This window comes from Myotis yumanensis, unplaced genomic scaffold (genome assembly GCF_028538775.1).
Source record: "Myotis yumanensis isolate MYYU_CA2020_CCGP unplaced genomic scaffold, mMyoYum1.0.hap1 SCAF_1, whole genome shotgun sequence".
In the NCBI taxonomy this organism is placed as follows: Eukaryota; Metazoa; Chordata; class Mammalia; order Chiroptera; family Vespertilionidae; genus Myotis; species Myotis yumanensis.
The window spans coordinates 65,228,060-65,237,769 of NW_027223752.1; the positions used below are offsets into that span (position 1 = coordinate 65,228,060).

Here is a 9,710-nt window from a genome sequence, read left to right on the forward strand (position 1 = left end):
TCTAAAAGAAACCATTCCATGACCATTGGGTTTCATATCTTTTATATTCTTCTGTATCTTATTTGCTAATATTTTATATAATATTTAGATATATAGTCACAAATGATATTGACCTCTAGTTTTCTTTGATATGTCAGTATCAGCATTATGCCAGATTCACGGAATGAATTCAAGTCTTTCCTACTTTCTCTATGCCCTGGACCAGTCTTACAGCACAGAAATTCTCTGTTCCTCAAGTATTTGAAATAACTTTCTGGGAATTAGTAATGGTTTGAACACATTGGGTCTGACACATATTTTGGGAGTAGTTCTCTGACAGCCCTTCCAGTGCCATTCATGGTATATACATGGTATATACAGATTTTCTCTTAGTTTTTGCGGTGGGTTGATTGCATGGATGAATCCAATTAATGCCCACCTTGTATCCATGTGCTTTCCAGTGGCTTTGCAACGCTTCCCATCAAGGTGTGGATTCTCTTTCTTTGCATCTTGAATCTGGGCTGACCTTATAACTTGCTTTGGCCAATAGCTTCTGATGGAAGTGACGGTGTGTCATTTCCTAGCTTGTGCCTCACAGGGCCTTGTGCAGTCTGCCCTTACTCTTGGAACCCTGTGAATAGGCTAAAGTTAGCCTGCTGGAGAATGAGAGAGCACATGGAGGAAACCACAGTGTCCCAACCAAGACCATCCTAGACCAGTGTATAGCCAGTCATCTCCTAAAATGTGCAAGATCTGAGACAAGATTAGCCAAGACAAGATGAGCTGTCCAATTAACCTGCAGCTGACTGCAAACTTATGAGCGAGCCCAGCAAGACCAGAAGAAACACCCAACTGATGCAGACTCATGAACAGTAATAAGTGCTACTGTTTTAAACTTCTGGGTTTGCTGTATAGCAATAGTAACTAATGCAGTTGTATTTCTTTAGAAAATCATCCTTTATAGGGAGATTTTAAAATTTATTGCGATAGTTTTATATGATATTCTCTCATGAATTTTCTGTTTTCTTCTTATCTGTAGCATTACCTCCTTTATTAATTTTTTTTTAAAAATATATTTTATTGATTTTTTACAGAGAGGAAGGAAGAGAGATAGATAGTCAGAAACATCGATGGGAGAGAAACATCGACCAGCCACCTCCTGCACATCTCCCACAGGGGACGTGCCCGCAACCCAGGCACATGCCCTTGACCAGAATCGAACCCGGGACCCCTCAGTCCGCAGGCCGACGCTCTATCCACTGAGCCAAACCGGCTTTGGCCCTCCTTTATTAATTTTAAGGTGTTTACTTGTTGCCTTATGTATGAGTGTGTGTTTTAGTTAGTTTTGTCTCTTTTATTGGTACTTTCAAATAATCCCCTCCTAAATACTTTACATATATATAAATTTATATTAAAATATATATTTCCTTCTTTTTTATTTGTGTTATTTTTTAATTTAATAAAAAATGTATTAAGCCTGGCTGGTGTGGCTTAGTGGTTAAGCATTGACCCATGCGCTAAGAAGTCACCAGTTCGATTCCCAATCTGGGCACATGCCCGGGTTGCCGGCTCAATCCCCAGTAGGCAGTGTGCAGGAGGCAGCCAATCAATGTTTCTCTCTCATCGATATTTCTATCTCCTCTCTCTCTCTCTCTCTCTCTCTCTCTCTCTCTCTCTCAAATAAATAAAAAACATTTTAAAAAATGCGTTAAGCCCTAACTGGTTTGGCCCAGTGGATAGAGCTTCGGCCTACTGACTGAAGGGTCCCAGGTTCGATTCTGGTCAAGGGCATGTACCTTGGTTGCGGGCACATCCCTAGTAGGAGGTGTGCAGGAGGCAGCTGATCGGTGTTTCTCTCTCATCGATGTTTCTGACTCTCTATTCCTCTCCCTTCCTCTCTGTAAAAAATCAATAAAACATATTTTAAAAAATGCGTTAAGATTTTACCTTTACCCTTGGTTCAGCTTTGCCAGAGACTCACATTATAAGGTATAACATTGTCATTTTGTTGCATCTTGGTAGTTTTAGCCACTTTTCTTTCTTTTTTCATTAAACTTTACATAAAAATGAATTCTTAGTTTTTATTTTAATTTTTAATTTTTTTGGTTAATCCTCACTTGAGGATTTTTCCATTGATTTTTAGAGAGAATGGAAAGGAGGGAGTGAGGGAGAAAAAGAGAGAGAGAGAGAGAGAGAGAGAGAGAGACATCAATATGAGAGAGACATATCAATTGGTTGTCTCTAGCGCGGGCTTCAACAAGGGCTGGGGCTCAAACCTGCAACCCAGTACCTGCCCTTGACTGGGAATCAAATCTGTGATTCTTCAGTGCTTGAGTCAACCCTCTAACCACTGAGTACACTGGTCAGGGCAAAATGAATTCTTAGTTTTTAAGTGTCTTTGACTTTTTCCACTTGTCCTTTAGTTATAAACTTCCAATTTTATGGCACTGTGGTTAGAGAATATGGTCTTTACAACTTTGAGAACTTGAGATTTTTATTTTTTGTGGCCTGGGATAGTATTACTTTCTGAAAATAAACCCCTTGACTTTCCATCAAAAGCATATTAGCCTTCTGGATTAGTAAAATGTGAGAATTTTTATAGGTTGGGTTTCAGTAATACTTTGAGTACTTAATATAATATTATAGAAGAGAATTATAAAACTAGAAAGGGATAATGGGAAATCAGTTCAAGAAATGCTGATGGAATTGCCAGGATACGCAGAAAGGGAAAAGAAGGCCGGGGGAGCCTCAACCTTGGTTGATAATGTTGCCTTAATGTTTTGGTTTAGTTAAAGAAGAGAGCAGAGCAGGTTCTTTTTTTTTTTTCTTTCTGAATGGGCTTTTACACAGAGAACAAAGACTCAGAATTGTATAAACCAAAAGACACCTTGAATGTTGTGCCAGTCCCCAGCCCTACTCATCCCTTCATCCCTAGTCCATGGGAATATAAGGAATATAATATTTATCACTAGGGGAAAGACAGCAATTTTACCATCAGGTATCAATAGGTATAACAGTCATGTGTGGACCTGCCTATGTTCTATCACCGAGGCTGTGCTGGGGAGAAAGCTAAGCAGTTCCCCTATTAAATGGCTAACTGGGAAGTCATGGTTTCTCATGAGATGCCTGGGTACAAAAAACCCCAAAACCTTTTCTAATGATATAACCAATAGTAAATAAGATACCCATGCCTAAATTCAAACTACTGCATTATATTCAAGTTACATTCTTTCTTTCTTTAATTTTTTCTCTTTATTGATTAAGGTATTACACATATGTCCTTATTGCCCCATTGCCCCCTTGGCCCCCCAATCATGCCCTCACCCCCCTGTTGTCTGTGTCTATTGGTTAGGCTTATATGCATGCATACAAGTCCTTTGGTTGATCTCTCCCCCTTCCTTTTACCCTCCCCTACCTTCCCTCTGAGGTTTGATGGTCTAATCCAGAGGTCCTCAAACTTTTTAAACAGTGGGCCAGTTCACTGTCCCTCAGACCGTTGGAGGGCAGGACTATAGTTTAAAAAAAAACTATGAACAAATTCCTATGCACACTGCACATATCTTATTTTGAAGTAAAAAAAAACAAAACGGGAACAAATACAATATTTGTATTTGCATGTGGCCCGCGGGCTGTAGTTTGAGGACCCCTGGTCTAATCAATGCTTCTCTATCTATGGATCTGTTTTTGTTCATCAGTTTATGTTGTTGATTATATTCCATAAATGAGTGAGATCATGTGATATTTATCTTTCTCTGACTGGTTTATTTCGCTCAGCATAATGCTCTCCAATTCCATCCATGCTGTTGCAAATTTGAGTTTATTTTTGTGTATGGTGTAAGTTGGTGATCTAGTTTCAATTTTTTGCATGTATCTGTCCAATCTTCCCAACACCATTTATTGAAGAGACTGTCTTGACTCCATTGTATGTTCTTGCCTCCTTTGTCAAATATTAATTGAGCATAATGGTTTGGGTCGATTTCTGGGTTCTCTATTCTATCCCATTGATCTATATGTCTGTTCTTGCGCCAGTACCAGGCAGTTTTGAGAACTGTGGCTTTGTAATACAGCGTGATATCTGGTATTGAGATCCCACCTACTTTGTTCTTCTTTCTCAGGATTGTTGCAGCTATTTGGGGTCTTTTTTTTTTTATTCCAGATGAATTTTTGGAGAGTTCATTCTAGGTCTGTGAAATATGCCATTGGTATTTTAATGGGGAGTGCATTGAATCTATAGATTGCTTTGGGTAGTATGGACATTTTAATGATGTTGATTCTACCAATCCATGAACATGGTATGTTCTTCCATTTGTTTATGTCTTTCTCTATCTCTTTTTTCAATGTCCTGTAGTTTTCCGAGGACAGGTCTTTTACGTCCTTAATTAATTTTATTCCTAGGTATCTTAATTTTTTTGGTGCAATGGTAAATGGGATTGCTTTTTTAGTCTCTCTTTCTGTAAGTTCACTATTGGTGTATAGAAATGCCATATATTTCTTGGTGTTAATTTTGTATCCTGCTATATTGCCAAATTCATTTATTAAGTCTATTAATTTTTTGATGTAGTCTTTAGGGTATTCTATGTACAGTATCATGTCATCTGTGAGTAAGGACAGTTTTACTTCTTTTCCAATTTTGATGCATTTTATTTCTTCTTGTCTGATTGCAATGGCTAGTACTTCCAGTACTATGTCGAACAGGAGTGGTGAGAGTGGGCATCCCTGTCTTGTTCCTGTTCTTAGGGGAAATGGTTTTAGATTTTTCCCATTGAGTAAGATGTTGGCTGTGGGTTTGTCATGTAAGGCTTTTATTATGTTGAGGTATGATCCTTCTATTCCCACTTTGTTGAGAGTTTTTATCAAGAAAGGGTGTTGAATTTTGTCGAATGCTTTTTCTGCATCAATTGATATGACTATGTGACTTTTATCTCTCAATTTGTTTATGAGATGTATCACATTTATTGATTCGTGGATATTGTACCATCCTTGCATCCCCTGGATAAATCCTACTTGGTCATGGTGTATGATCTTTCTGATGTAATGCTGGGTCCAATTTGCTAGAATTTTGTTGAGGATTTTGACATCTATGTTCATGAGGGATATTGGCCTGTAATTCTCTTTCATTGTGCTGTCTTTATCTGGTTTTGGTATTAGGGTAATGCTGGCATCATAAAATGAGCTTGGAAGTGTTCCTTCCTCTTGAATTTTTTGGAATAGTCTGAGGAGGATAGGTTTTAGTTCTTCCTTGAATGTTTTGTAAAACTCCCCTGTAAAGTGGACTGGCCCCGGGCTTTGGTTTGTTGGAAGCTTTTTGATGACTGCTTCAATTTCTTCCACAGTTATCAGCCTATTGAGATTTTTAGATTCTTCCTGATTGAGTTTTGGAAGGTTGCATTTTTCTAGGAATATGTCCATTTCCTCCAGGTTGTCTAGTTTGTTGGAATAGAGTTGTTCATAGTATTTTTTTACATTCCTTTGTATTTCTATGGGGTCTGTTGCTATTTCACCTCTTTCATTTCTGATTTTGTTTATTTGGGTCCTTTCTCTTTGCTTCTTGGTGAGCCTGGATAGAGGTTCATCAATCTTGTTTATACTTTCAAAGAACCAGCTCTTGGTTTCATTGATCTTTTGTATTGTTTTTCTGTTCTCTATGTCGTTTATTTCTGCTCTGATCTTTATTATCTCCTTCCTTCTGTGCACTCTGGGCTTTTCTTGTTGCTCTCTTTCTAATTCTTTAAGTTGTAGAGTTAGATGATTTACTACCGTTTTTTCTTTTTCTTTTCTTTTCTTTTTTTTTTTTTTGAGGTAGGCCTATAGAGCTATAAACGTCCCTCTCAGGACTGCTTTCATTGTGTCCCATAGATTTTGGATTGGTGTGTTTTCATTTTCATTCATTTCCAGGATGTTTTTAATTTCTTCTTTGATTTCTTTGGTAACCCAATCATTGTTTAATAGCATGCTATTCAGCTTCCAAATTTTTGAATTTTTTGATTGTTTTTATTGTACTTTATTTCTAATATTATGCTATTGTGGTTTGAGAAGATGCTTGATATGATTTCAATCTTCTTGAATTTGGAGAGACTTTGCTTGTGACCCAATATGTGGTCTATTTTGAAAATGTCCCATGTGCACTTGAGAAGAACGTATATTTTGTGGCTTTGGGGTGAAATGTTCTGAAGATGTCAATTAAGTCCATCTGATCTAGTGAGACATTTAGGATTTCTGTTTCTTTGCTGATTTTTTGTCTAGAGGATTTGTCCAGTGATGTCAGTGGTGTATTAAAGTCCCCTACTATGATTGTATTGTTGTCGATCTCTTCTTGATATCTTCCAGGAGTTTTTTAATGTATTTGGGTGCTCCTGCATTGGGTGCATATATGTTTATCAGGGTTATATCCTCTTGTTGTATTGATCCCTTTAGTATTATGAAGTGGCCTTCCTTATCTCTTGTTATGGCCTTCACTTTGAGGTCTATTTTGTCAGATATATGTATTGCTACCCCAGCTCTTTTTTCATTTCCATTTGCCTGAAAGATATTTTTCCATCCCTTCACTTTCAGTCTGTGTGATTCCTTGTTCTGAGGTGGGTCTCTTGTAGACAGCATATATATGGGTCATGTTTTTTTATCCATTCAGCCACTTGATGTCTTTTGATTGGAGCATTTAGTCCATTTACATTTGAAGTTATTATTGAAAGGTACTTGTTTGTAGCCATTTTTATTTTTTTGTGTCTGTGTTCCTTATTCCCTTTTTATTTCTTCTTTTTACACCAGTCCCTTTAGCATTTCTTGCATTGCTGGCTTGGTAGTGATAAACTCCCTTAGCCTTTTTTTTTTTTTTTTGTCTGTGAAGCTCCTTATTTCCCCTTCAATTTTGAATGATAGCCTTGCTGGATAGAGTATTCTTGGATTCAGTCCCTTGCTTTGCATCACTTTGTAAATTTAAAAATATGGAATGCTTCACAAATTTGCGTGTCATCCTTGTGCAGGGGCCATGCTTATCTTCTCTGCATCGTTCCAGTTTTAGTATATGTGCTGCCGAAGCTAGCACTCAAGTTACATTCTTGATGTATGCTGCTATGGTCCCAGTTGATATTTTTGCTGCTAGTCACATCTTTGTCAGCTAAAGACCGGATGTGAAATTTTTATCAGAAAATAAAAAAGAACTTCAGTCCTTCTCACTATCAATAATACAATTACTTTCTTTGTGTTACCACTGATATTTCAAAACACACTTTATCCAATATTTCTGGGTTTTAAAATGAAAGGTTTGGAGAAGGAAAGGGAATTAGTAATGGCTTATTAATGGCCTGTGGCAAACCATGCTTTTCAAGTTGATGATTTGAAGAAGGAAAAGTGCTTTGAGAGAAATAAGTATTGTGGAACAGTAAATAAATCTTCACTAGACCCTGAAATAGATGAACAGAAAGTAAAATTATTCAGATCTCTCTCTCCCTCCCTCCCTCCCTCCCCCCTCTTCTCCTCTCCCTCTCCCTCTTCCTCTCCCTCTCCTTCTTCTTATTCCTCCCCCCTCCACCTCTCTCTGAGAATTAGTTCTTTGCACATTCATGGAGGAAGCCACCAGGGGACCTCGTGGTGTGCAGGCTAGGTAATTGGAGTTGAGGTTAATATGGCTGCATTCCTTCCACCACGTGGTGGGATGCCAAGGTCCCGTTCAACTGCAGATGCCACTTTCTTTCTTTTTTTTCCTTGCTAAATGTCTATGAAAATGAGAGAAAAAAAGCCAATCCATTTCAAAAAAGTTCTATATCTGAAGTAGAAAACCTGAAGTCTAAAGGGCTGAATCTAGGCCTATGGTTAATAACAGTTACATATATGATGGCAATTCTGGAAACCCATTTTAGTTGCAGGTTCAACTTGAATAGCATTGTTAGTGTGGATAATTACAACTACCCACCAGTGAGCAACTAGCACATTGTGAACTTTGTTGCTGGTCATATCTGTCAGGATTTGGCATAAGTTACATCACCCTGTAGAGGACCCAGTCCTCCTTGTTCCTTTGAGGATCTCTTTTAATATTTCTGTGTGCCCTCCCCCAAGTTTGTATAGGCTTTTGCTTTTAATCACCTGCTTCTCTCCAGAAAACTGCCCTGGGATTTCTGAGCCACTTTGTCTGTGAGCACAGCAGATCCCCATACCCTGAAGGTGTGGCCTATAGCTAGTGGAAGATGGTGTGAGGTTTTGAAGGCCCAGCTCTCTTGTCTCAACCTAGGTCAACCTCTCTGGTGTAACTAGCTTCCTGGGGTAATTTAATATTTCCTGGGGTAAGCACTTCTGTGGGATCTGGATGGGGCTGGAACTATGACTAAAATTGTACCCTCACTTGACTTCTTCCTTTTCCCAGTTCCACTTCCATCACCCCCTTCATGGTTTCTCTGGGAACCACGTCCTTAATAAGTCACTTGCACGTAAATCCTCATATTAGGGTCTGCTTCAGGTAAATATGACTCAAGGCATCGCTGAGTATTTTAAGAAGAAATGGATTTAACACAGGGAACCAGGTGCTTTCAGAATTACTGAAAGGAAGCAGGAATCAGAGGCTATAATTGAGTTTAAGGATGTACTGCCACAGTCACAATCCCAGGAGCACAACTGCCTCTCCACAGTCAAAGCTGGTGGCTAGACAGCAGCACACCATGCCTGGCCAATATCAGGGAGACACGTGTGTTTAAGACCTTGCTTCTAGCTGGGCCCTTCCAAAATCTGGAGCAAGTGGTATCTGACTCAATTCCAATTTCTTTATTATAATTTTTATTAAATTTATTGGGGTGATATTGGTTAATAAAAGTATATAGGTTCAGGTGTATAGTTCTGTAATACACCATCTGTATATTGTATTGTATGTGTTCACCACCCAAGTCAAGTCTCATTCCAAAACCATTTATCCCCCCTTTGCTCTCTTCTACCTCCCACAGCTCCCCTTTCCCCGTGGTAATCACACACTGTTGTCTGTGTCTATGAGTTTTTTTCCTTAATCCTTTCACCTTTTCCACCCAGTTCCCCATCACTTCTACCCTCTGACAGCTATCAGTCTGTTCTCTGTTCATATGAGTCTATGTCTATTTTGTTTGTTAGCTTATTTTGTTCATTAGATTCCACATATGAGTGAAATCACATGGTACTTGTCTTTCTCTGACTGGCTTATTTCATTTAGCATAATGCTCACCAGGTCCACCCCGTGTTGTCACAGAAGGTAAGAATTTTCTTCTTTTTAAAGGCCAAGTATTATTCCATTGTGTAAATGTACCACTGATGGACATTTGGTTATTGTAAATAACAGTGCAATGAGCATAGGGGTGCATATATTATTTTGAACTAATGTTTTGGGTTTCTTTGGATATATTTCCATAACTAGAATTGCTGGATCAAATGGAAGCTCCATTTTTAATTTTTTGAGGAACCTCCAACTGCTCCCCACGGTGGCTGCACTAATCTGCGTTCCCACCAACAGTGCAGGAGGGTTCCCTTTTCTTCACATCCTCCCCAGCACTTGTTGTTTGTTGATTTATTGATGGTAACCATTCTGACAGGTGTAAGGCAATATCTCATTGTGGTTTTAATTTGCATTTCTCTGATGATTAGTGGTATTGAGCATCTGTATACCTTCTTTGGAGAAGTGTCTGTTCAGATCCTTTGCCCACTTTTTAATTAGATTGTTTTGTGGGTTTTTTTTTGGTGTTGAGTTTTGTAAATTCTTTATAAATTTTACATGTTAACCC

General features: G+C 38.5%; 1 non-coding gene across 1 annotated transcript; it reads right to left on the reverse strand.

Annotated features, from left to right (window-relative positions):
• Positions 1 to 6,914: 6,914 nt before the first annotated feature.
• LOC138999764 (U6 spliceosomal RNA) lies at positions 6,915 to 7,021 on the reverse strand. Its single transcript, XR_011469447.1, has one exon. It is a non-coding gene; the product is annotated as a U6 spliceosomal RNA (small nuclear RNA).
• Between the last annotated feature and the right edge of the window lie 2,689 nt (positions 7,022 to 9,710).